The sequence below is a fragment of the Pristiophorus japonicus genome, chromosome 8, assembly GCF_044704955.1.
Source record: "Pristiophorus japonicus isolate sPriJap1 chromosome 8, sPriJap1.hap1, whole genome shotgun sequence".
In the NCBI taxonomy this organism is placed as follows: domain Eukaryota; kingdom Metazoa; phylum Chordata; class Chondrichthyes; family Pristiophoridae; genus Pristiophorus; species Pristiophorus japonicus.
In genome coordinates, this window is record NC_091984.1 from 185,373,406 (window position 1) to 185,384,413 (window position 11,008).

At 47.8% G+C, this 11,008-nt stretch overlaps 1 pseudogene; it reads left to right on the plus strand.

Annotated features, from left to right (window-relative positions):
* Positions 1-496: 496 nt before the first annotated feature.
* Positions 497-615, plus strand: LOC139269641 (5S ribosomal RNA; annotated as a pseudogene).
* The last annotated feature ends 10,393 nt before the right edge of the window (positions 616-11,008 follow it).

Consider the following 11,008-nt stretch of genomic DNA (forward strand, 5'->3'; position numbering starts at 1 on the left):
CACAACCCTCTGGGAGAAGAAATTCTTTCTCAACTCGGTTTTAAATTGGCTCCTCCGTATTTTGAGGCTATGCCCCCTAGTTCTAGTCTCCCCCACCAATGGAAACAACCTCTCTGCCTCTATCTTGTCTATCCCTTTCATTATTTTAAATGTTTCTATAAGATCACCCCTCATCCTTCTGAACTCCCAGGAGTAAAGACCCAGTCTACTCAATCTATCATCATAAGTTAACCCCCTCATTTCTCGAATCAGCCGAGTCAATCGTCTCTGTACCCCTTCCAAAGCTAGTATATCCTTCCTTAAGTAAGGTGACCAAAACTGCACGCAGTACTCCAAGTGTGGCCTTACCAATACCTTATACACTTGCAGCAACACCTCCCTGCTTTTGTACTCCATCCCTTTCGCAATGAAGGCCAACATTCCATTTGCCTTCCTGATTACCTGCTGCACCTGCAAACTAACCTTTTTGGGATTCAAAGAGTTTCATGCACAAGGAGCCTACGGGCACACTAGTCTGAAAATGCCCGATCTCGTCTGATCTTGGAAGCTAAGCAGAGTCAGGCCTGGTTAGTACTTGGATGGGAGACTGCCTGGGAATACCAGGTGCAGTAGGCTTTTAAAAAAGGGGCCTTGAAAATGTCTGCTGTGTCACCCAGGCGGGTGGCACGGTTTAATGTTTGTTTTTTTTCAGGTAAACTCAAAAGAGTTTCATGCACAAGGACCCCCAGGTCCCTCTGCACCACAGCATGTTGTAATTTCTCCCCATTCAAATAATATTTCCTTTTACTGTTTTTTTTCCCAAGGTGGATGACCTCACACTTTCCGACATTGTATTCCATCTGCCAAACCTTAGCCCATTCGCTTAACCTATCCAAATCTCCTTGCAGCCTCTCTGAGTCCTCTACACAACCCGCTTTCCCACTAATCTTAGTGTCATCTGCAAATTTTGTTGCACTACACTCTGTCCCCTCCTCTAGGTCATCTATGTATATTGTAAACAATTGTGGTCCCAGCACTGATCCCTGTGGCACACCACTAACCACTGATTTCCAACCGGAAAAGGACCCATTTATCCCGACTCTCTGCTTTCTGTTCGCCAGCCAATTCTCTATCCATGCTAATACATTTCCTCTGACTCCGCGTACCTTTATCTTCTGCAGTAACCTTTTGTGTGGCACCTTATCGAATGCCTTTTGGAAATCTAAATACACCACATCCATCGGTACACCTCTATCTACCATGCTCGTTATATCCTCAAAGAATTCCAGTAAGTTAGTTAAACATGATTTCCCTTTCATGAATCCATGCTGCATCTGCTTGATTGCACTATTCCTATCCATATGTCCCGCTATTTCTTCCTTAATGATAGTTTCAAGCATTTTCCCCACTACAGATGTTAAACTAACTGGCCTATAGTTACCTGCCTTTTGCCTGCCCCCTTTTTTAAACAGAGGCGTTACATTAGCTGCTCTCCAATCCGCTGGTACCTCCCCAGAGTCCAGAGAATTTTGGTAGATTATAACGAATGCATCTGCTATAACTTCCGCCATCTCTTTTAATACCCTGGGATGCATTTCATCAGGACCAGGGGACTTGTCTACCTTCAATCCCATTAGTCTGTCCAGCACCACCTCCCTAGTGATAGTGATCATCTCAAGGTCCTCCCTTCCCACATTCCTATGACCAGCAATTTTTGGCATGATTTTTGTGTCTTCCACTGTGAAGACGGAAGCAAAATAATTGTTTAAGGTCTCAGCCATTTCCACATTTCCCATTATTAAATCCCCCTTTTCATCTTCTAAGGGACCAACATTTACTTTAGTCACTCTTTTCCGTTTTATATATCTGTAAAAGCTTTTACTATCTGTTTTTATGTTTTGCGCAAGTTTACCTTCGTAATCTATCTTCCCTTTCTTTATTGCTTTTTTAGTCATTCTTTGCTGTTGCTTAAAATCTTCCCAATCCTCTAGTTTCCCTCTAACCTTGGCCACCTTATACGCATTGGTCTTTGATTTGATACTTTCCTTTATTTCCTTGGTTATCCACGGCTGGTTATCTCTTCTCTTGCCGCCCTTCTTTTTCACTGGAATATATTTTTGTTGTGCATTATGAAAGAGCTCCTTAAAAGTCCTCCACTGTTCCTCAATTGTGCCACCGTTTAGTCCTTGTTTCCAGTCTACTTTAGCCAACTCTGCCCTCATCCCACTGTAGGCCTCTTTGTTTAAGTATAGTACTCTCGTTTCTGACACAACTTCCTCATCCTCAATCTGTATTACAAATTCAACCATATTGTGATCACTCATTCCAAGAGGATCTTTTACGAGGAAATCGTTTATTTTTCATGTCTCATTACACAGGACCGGATCCAAAATGGCTTGCTCCCTTGTAGGCTCTGTTACATACTGTTCTAAGAAACAATCCCGTATGCATTCTATGAATTCCTCCTCCAGGCTACCCCCTGCGATTTGATTTGACCAATCGATATGTAGGTTAAAATCCCCCATAACTACTGCCGTTCCTTTTTCACATGCCTCCATTATTCCCTTGATTATTGCTCACCCCACCATGAAGTTATTATTTGGGGGCCTATAAACTACGCCGACCAGTGACTTTTTCCCCTTACTATCTCTAATCTCCACCCACGATTCAACATTTTGTTCATTGGAGCCAATATCATCCCTCACAACTGCCCTGATATCATCCCTTATTAACAGAGCTACCCCACCTCCATTCCCTTCCTGCCTATCTTTCCGAATCGTCAAATACCCCTGTACGTTTAATTCCCAATCCTGGCCACCTTGCAACCATGTCTCTGTAATGGCCACCAAATCATACCCATTTGTAATGATTTGTGCCGTAAACTCATTTACTTTATTTCTAATGCTGCGTGCATTTAGGTAGAGTGTTTTCATCCTAGTTTTTAAACCATGATTTTTAGTTTTTACCCCTCCTGCAGCCCTTTTATATTAAGGGGCCCTTTTTGTTTCTTGCCTTTGGTTTCTCTGCCCTCCACTTTTACTCATCTCTTTTCTGTCTTTTGTTTTTGTCTCCTTTTTGTTTCCCTCTGTCTCCCTGTATTGGTTCCCATCCCCCTGCCATATTAGTTTAACTCCTCACCAACAGCACTAGCAAACACTCCCCCTAGGACATTGGTTCCGTTCCTGCCCAAGTGCTGACCGTCCGGTTTGTACTGGTCCCACCTCCCCCAGAACCTGTTCCAATGCCCCACGAATTTGAATCCCTCCCTGCTGCACCACTGCTCAAGCCACGTACTCATCTGTGCTATCCTGCGATTCCTACTCTGACTAGCACGTGGCACTGGTAGCAATCCCGAGATTACTACTTTTGAGGTCCTACTTTTTAATTTAACTCCTAGCTCCTTAAATTCATCTCGTAGGACCTTATCCCTTTTTTTTTTACCTATGTCGTTGGTACCAATGTGCACCACGACAACTGGCTGTTCTCCCTCCCTTTTCAGAATGTCCTGCACTCGCTCGGAGACATCCTTGACCCTTGCACCAGGGAGGCAACATACCATCCTGGACTTTCGATTGCGGCCGCAGAAACGCCTATCTATTCCCCTTATGATTGAATCCCCAATCACTATCGCTCTCCCACTCTTTTTTATGCCCTCCTGTACAACAGAGCCAGCCACGGTGCCATGAACTTGGCTGCTGTTGCTCTCCCCTAATGAGTCATCTCCCTCAACAGTACTCAAAACAGTGTATCTGTTTTGCAGGGGGATGACCAGATGGGACCCCTGCACTACCTTCTTTGTACTACTCTTCCTGCTGGTCTTCCATTCCCTAGCTGGCTGTGGATCCTTCTCATGCGGTAAGACCAACTCACTACACGTGCCACTTATGTCATTCTCAGCATCGTGGATGCTCCAGAGTGAATCCACCCTCAGCTCCAATTCCGCAACGTGGTTCATCAGGAGATGGAGGCGGATACACTTCTTACACATGTAGTCTACGTCGTGTTCTTCCTCTGCTTCTTCTATAGGGTTGCTGAACCTCCTTTTAGTTTGATACACGTGTTTGCGGCAGATTTGTCCATTGGTAAGTTTAACTACTAAAACCCTATTCCCCTCTTTGGCAATCACAGTGCCTGCAAGCCATTTGGGCCCTGCAGTGTAATTAAGGACAAAAACAGAGTCATTGACAACGATACATCGTGCCCGCGCATTCCTGTCAAGGTAGTCACATTGTGACTGACGCCTGCTCTCAACAATTTCTTTCATAGTAGGGATAACCTGGTTTTGAGCATCCTTTTCATTAGCAGCTCTGCGGGTGGAACCCCTGTGAGCGAGAGTGGTCGGGATCTATTGGCCAACAGGAGGCGTGATAAGCGGCTTTTTAGGGAACCCCCTTGGATTCTGAGCATCCCCTGTTTGATTATTTGCACTGCTCGTTCCGCCTGGCCGTTTGAGGCCGGCTTGAACAGTGCCGTTCTGACATGGTTGATTCTGTTGCCTGCCATGAAGTCCTGGAATTCAGTGCTTGTGAAGCACGGGCCATTGTCGCTGACCAAGACATCCGGTAGACCATGGGCGGCGAACATTGCCCGTAGACTTTCTACCATGGCAGAGGATGTGCTTGAATTTAAAATGGCACACTCAATCCATTTGGAGTAGGCGTCTACTACAACCAAAAACATTTTTTCCATGAAAGGACCTGTGTAGTCCACATGGATGCGTGACCATAGCTTGGCGGGCGAGGACCAGGGGCTAAGGGGGGCTTCCCTGGGTACGTTGCCCAGCTGAGCACACGTGTTGCACCTGCGAACACAAAGTTCCAGGTCTGCATCTATCCCTGGCCACCAAACGTGTGAGCTGACAGTTGCCTTCATCATGACATTGCCCGGGTGCTCATTGTGAAGTTCTCTGATAAACACTTCTCTGCCCATCTGGGGCATGACTACTCGGTTTCCCCACAGTAGGCAATCGGCCTGAATCGAGAGTTCATCCTTGCGCCTATGAAACGGTTTAAATTCCTCAGGGCATGCCCCGTACGTGGCTGCCCAGTCCAATTCAGGACACATTTCTTAACTAAAGACAGTAGCGGGTCTTTATTTGTCCAGACTTTAATCTGATGGGCTATCACAGGTGAGCCATCGCTTTTGAAACCTTCAACAGCCATGACCATCTCAGCATCATGCTCAGTTGCCCCCTCAGTGGTGGTTAAAGTGGGAGCCTGCTGAGTGCATCGACACAGTTTTCAGTGCCCGGTCTGTGCCGAATTGTGTAGTCATAGGCGGCTAACGTGAGTGCCTACCTCTGTATGCGGGTCGATGCATTCGCATTTATGGCCTTCTTGCCGGCCAAAAGGGACGTTAGAGGTTTATGATCTGTCTTCAGCTCAAATTTCCTGCCAAACAGGTACCGGTGCATTTTTTTTTACTGCATTCACACACGCTAGTGCTTCCTTTTCTACCATCCTGTAGCCCCTTTCTGCCTGGGACAGACTTCTGGAGGCATAAGCTACCGGCTGTAACTGACCATTGGCATTCACATGCTGCAACACACACCCGACCGCATAGGACGACGCATCGCACGTTAAAACAAGTTTCTTATACGGGTCATACAACTTTAACAGTTTGTTAGAGCACACAATTTGTTATGCTCCATCAAAAGCCCTTTCCTGGCTGTCCCCCCACACCCAATCATGACCTTTGCGTAGGAGCACGTGTAGCGGCTCTAACAGCGTGCTCAATTTTGGAAGAAAGTTACCAAAATAGTTCAGGAGCCCCAGGAACGAACGCAACTCCGTCATGTTACGGGGTCTGGGTGCTCTCTGAACCGCTTCCGTTTTGGACGCAGTAGGTCTGATCCCGTCTGCTGCTACCCTCCTCCCCAGGAATTCTACCTCTGGAGCTAAGAAGACGCACTTCGCCTTTTTCAGTCACAGCCCTACCCGGTCCAGTCTGCGTAGTACCTCCTCCAGGTTGTGGAGGTGTTCTTCAGTATCTCGACCCGTGATGAGGATGTCGTCTTGAAAAACCACCGTCCTTGGAATCAACTTGAGGAGGCTTTCCATATTTCGCTGAAAGATAGAGGCGGCCGAACGAATCCCGAATGGACATCTGTTATACTCAAACAACCCCTTGTGTGTCGTGATGGTGGTCAGCTTCTTCGACTCACTTGCCAGCTCCTGGGTCATGTAAGCTGAGGTCAGGTCCAATTTTGAAAAAAGTTTGCCACCGGATAGCGTTGCAAAGAGGTCCTCCGCTCTCGCTAGCGGGTATTGGTCTTGGAGTGACACCCGATTGATGGTGGCCTTATAATCGTCACATATCCTGACCGACCCATCCGCCTTGAGCACCGGCACGATCGGGCTCGCCCAGTCACTGAATTCGACTGGCGAGATGATGCCTTCCCTCAGCAGGCGGTCCAATTCGCATTCTATCTTTTTCCGCATCACATACGGCACCGCTCTGGCCTTGTGGTATACTGGCCTGGTGTCCGGGTTTATGTGAATCACTACCTTGGCCCCCATGAAAGTGCCGATGCCGGGTTGAAATAATGAGTCAAATTTGCTCCATGATACTTGCTCCACAGAAGAAATTGCATTGGCATCGCCCCATTTCCAGTTCATGACAGCAAGCCAACTCCTTCCCAGTAGTGCGGGACCGTCCCCCGGGACAATCCAGAGTGGCAACCTATTCTCCGAGTCTTTGTGGGTCACGACTACCGTGGTGCTGCCTAGCACCGGAATGATCTCCTTTATGTATGTAGCTGTGCGTCAATCGGCAATAATTTTGGCCTCCTGGCTTTGGACACCCACAACCTTTCGAACTGTTTGATACTCATCAGGGACTGGCTGGCCCCCGTGTCGAGCTCCATTAATACTGGAATGCCATTGAGGAGCACTTTCATCATTATCCTGGTATATGAACTGTATATGTGCTCCACATGAACTCGCTGAACTTCAGCTTCTAGCGATTTCCCCCAGTATTCATTTGGCCTTGTAGTGCTTACAATGGGCCGTCCTCTTCGTACATCAACCTGGCTGCAGGCTTCCTGCACATACGCGCCAAGTGACCGCTGACGTTGCAGTTTCTGCAGGTATATTGCTGATACCTGCAAGCTCTGGCTGGGTGTTTGCCTCCACACCTCGAGCATGAGCTGGAGGCCCCGTTGTTGGAAACAAAAGGTCCATTACCAATCGATCGTCTATGACTGTCTTTGTAACTGCCCTATTAACAGGTGTTGATGGCCCCATTACTGGCCGCATTGTCCATTGCGATGGCATGAATCGCCGTTCAGCTAGCCATTGTCTCTCTTGAATTCCCCCTTTGGGTTTGACTACATGCTGGGGCATGTCCGATTGCCCTTGCCTGCCTAGAGAACTATGTGCCGCGTTAACAATGTTGACTCCCTGGTCGTTTGCCGCATTTGAGCCAAGATTTTTGTCATACATCATTCTGGTCTCTTCCTCCCCTGAGATGAATGTCTGGGCTATCAGAGCCACCACTTCCAAGGTGAAGTTTTTGGTCTCAATCAGTTCCTGAAAACCCCAGTGTGCCCGATGCCCTCAATAAAAAAGTCTTGCAGCATCTCCGCTCTGCATGCATCTGGGAACTTACATATGCTCGCTAGTCGCCGGAGGTCTGCCACGAAGTCTGGAACGCTTTGCCCTTCTCGCCGCCGGTGCGTGTAAAACCGGTGTCTCGCCATGTGCATGCTGCTCGCTGGTTTAAGGTGTTCCCCGATCAACTTACTGAGCTCTTCGAACGTCTTGTCCGCCGGCTTCTCTGGCGCTAGAAGGTCCTTCATCAGGGAGTACGTTCTGGATCCACAAACCATCAGGAGGTGAGTCCTGCGTTTGTCGGCCGAATCCTGTACCAACCATTCCTTAGTGACAATACTTTGCTGTAGTCTCTCAATAAAGTCGTCCCAATCATCACCAACACAGTACCTCTCTTCAGTGCTGCTAGTGGCCATGCTCGTGTGGTTTAAATCCCAGTTTCTCGTCGCCAATGATAAGTCCTTACTATACAGTATAAATGCACACGAGGCCCATACTTGAGAGAAGGTCATTCTGTGACCTGTTACTTTTATTACCAAAACCTCAAGTGATGAAGGTGGGTGGAGCTTCCCCTTTTATACCTGAAAGTCCAGGTTAGGAGTGTCTCCCACAAGTTCGCCCCTTGTGGTTAATGTTCTCAAGGTGTACAACTTAGGTCAGCTTATACATGGGTTACAGAGATAGTTGAATACATGACAATTGGGGAGGGAGCTGTTGTGCAAATAGAGAGATCCTACTGCAGTGAGACTCTTCCCCAAGGAGCCATCTGTGTTTTACCTGGCTGTTCCAGATTCCTGCCGTGGCCAACTAAATTCCCTGCCATTCCTTCTGGGAACTCTGCTGCATTTTATGGTGTATTTATAAGATGGCTTCATGCCACATCTTGTCACGTTTTAGCACAAGGGTTTTAAGAGCCGACGTAAGTGAGAATTTTTCAAGAAAGCATCTTGCTCATATAAGGCTAAATAGCATCTGCCCTGAGTCAATTATATTGTTATAAATTATTAAAAAAAGAAGACTTGCATTTATATAGTGCCTTTCACACCACTGGACGTCACAAAGCACTTTACAGCCAATTAAGTACTTTTGGAGTGTAATCACTGTTGTAATGTGGGAAACACAGCAGCCAATTTGTGCACAGCAAGCTCCCACAACCCAGATCAACTTGCTTCACTGATGTTGATTGAGGGATAAATATTGGCCAGGACACCAGGGAGAATTCCCCTGCTCTTCTTTTACATCCACCTGCGAGGGTAGATGGGGCTTCAGTTTAACATCTCATCCGAAAGACGACAACTCCCTCAGTACTGCACTGGAGTGTCAGCTTAGATTTTTGTGCTTAAGTCACTGGAGTGGGACTTGAACCCACAACCTTCTGACTCAGGCAGTAAGTGTGCTATCCACTGAGCTACAGCTAACAGCTCTTGTCCTCCTGACCAAACAGGTAAAACCTGTTGACGTTCCCCACTTCTGAATGGTACTGCAGGCCCTGGTGATTATTGTGGCTGCTTTTCTTGCAATTCTTTAACTATTTTACAGAGAGGGTGGTGAATATAAGCAGGAGCTGATTTTGTCAGAAATTCAAGAGAGAATTGGATAGGCACTGAAGAAAAATGTAATAGAGGGGGAAATAGAAATATATGATCGAATACTGAGACTGAGTAAATAGTCTGAGACGGTCTTTTACAGTTCTATACATCCATATGTTCCTAATACTAAAAGCCTCGTAAACCGAAATTCTGTTTCTCATTATTAAAAAAAATGAAACTTTTGTTTCCATGCCATAAAAAATACTGCATGATTGCTTGCAGAGATTGTAAAAGCCCTTCCACTCATTTTAGTACCAAAATGAATTAATTCTTGTATAAACTTGTCTTAGAAAGAAAGAAATGAATAAATGTAGGGAAATGCATCAACCAATTTGCGCACAGCAAGGTCCCACAAACCGTTTTGACTTCACAGCGTGCTTCTTTTAGTTCTAGCAAGTTCCCCGCCCTTGCTTGGCTTCCGCTCGGGCGGGAAATGCTCTGGAGGAGGTCGGAAGCCGGGGGGAGGTAGGGATCTTGCAGCTGGGTTAGTGGGAGTGTGGGGGAGGAGGAGGGTCCGAATCGTGGAGGGAGTGGCCGCCGATCATTTGAGGGAGGGATGGCCGATTCCTGGGTTGGTTCGATACCCAGGTTTGGGGGGGTTGGTCACCGATTGCTGGGGGTGATTCAATACCTGCAGTGGTCGTCAATACCAGGGTGTTGGGGTGGGTCGCTGATTCCTTGGGTCGAGAGGGGAGGGGGAAGTGGTGGGGTCTGATTGCACAGAGGATTTGGATTCCGGGGGTGTCCAATCCCGGGGGGGAAGTCCAAGCAGGGGTGTCTCTGGATCGGGGGTCTGCTGGCAGGCAGGGAATAAAGTAAGTGTGGTTGGCCGGGGGGAAGCACTGCTGCTGCACCTCTTGGCCCACAAGCAGTGCTATGAAGGCACTTAGCTTTCCACAAAGCAGTCTCGCCTCCATTTAGCTGCCAGGTTTAATTCTTGGTCCTTGATGAGTTAGCTGATTTGAGCTGGAATAGTGGTGGCATTACTACAATTGGCTTCAGCGTTTCTGGGCTAGGGTGGGGAAGGAAAAATCTGGCAGTACTCCAGTTTCTGATCGACATCCAGCGACATCTGTGTTGGACCCCCATCATCATCATCATAGGCAGTCCCTTGGAATTGAGGAAGACTTGCTTCCACTCCTAAAGTGAGTTCTTTGGTGGCTGAACAGTCCAACATGAGAGCCACAGATCCTGTCACAGGTGGGACAGATATCCGTCGGGGGAAGGTGGTGCTGGGACTGATTTACCACACGCTCCTTCCGCTGCCTGCGCCTGACCTCTTCACGCTGGCAGCGTTGAGATTCGAAGAGCCCAACACCATCCCGGATGCATTTTCTCCACCTAGGGCGGTCCTCCCAGGCGTCAGTGGTGATGTCGCACTTCACCAGGGAGGCTTTGAGGGTGTCCTTGTAACGTTGCCACTGTTCACCTCTGGCTCGTTTGCCATGAAGGAGCTCCTCATAGAGCAATTGCTTAGGGAGTCTTGCGTCTGGCATGCGGACTAAGTGGCCTGCCCAGCGAAGCTGATCGAATGTGGCTAGTGCTTCAATGCTGGGGATGTTAACCTGGGAGAGGGCACTGATGTTGGTGTGTCTGTCCTCCCAGGGGATTTGCAGGATCTTGTGGAAACATCGTTCGTGATATATCTCCAGCGACTTGATGTGTCTTCTGTACGTCGTCCATACCTCCGATCCATACAGGAGGGCGGGTATTACTACAGCCCTGTAGACCATGAGCTTGATGGTAGGCTTGAGGGCCTGGTCTTCGAACACTCTTTTCCTCAGGTGGCTGCACTGGCGCACTGGAGGCGATGTTGAATCTCTGCATCAATGTCTGCCTTTGTTGACAAGAGGCTCCCGAGCTATGGGAAGTGGTCCATGCCGCACAGCA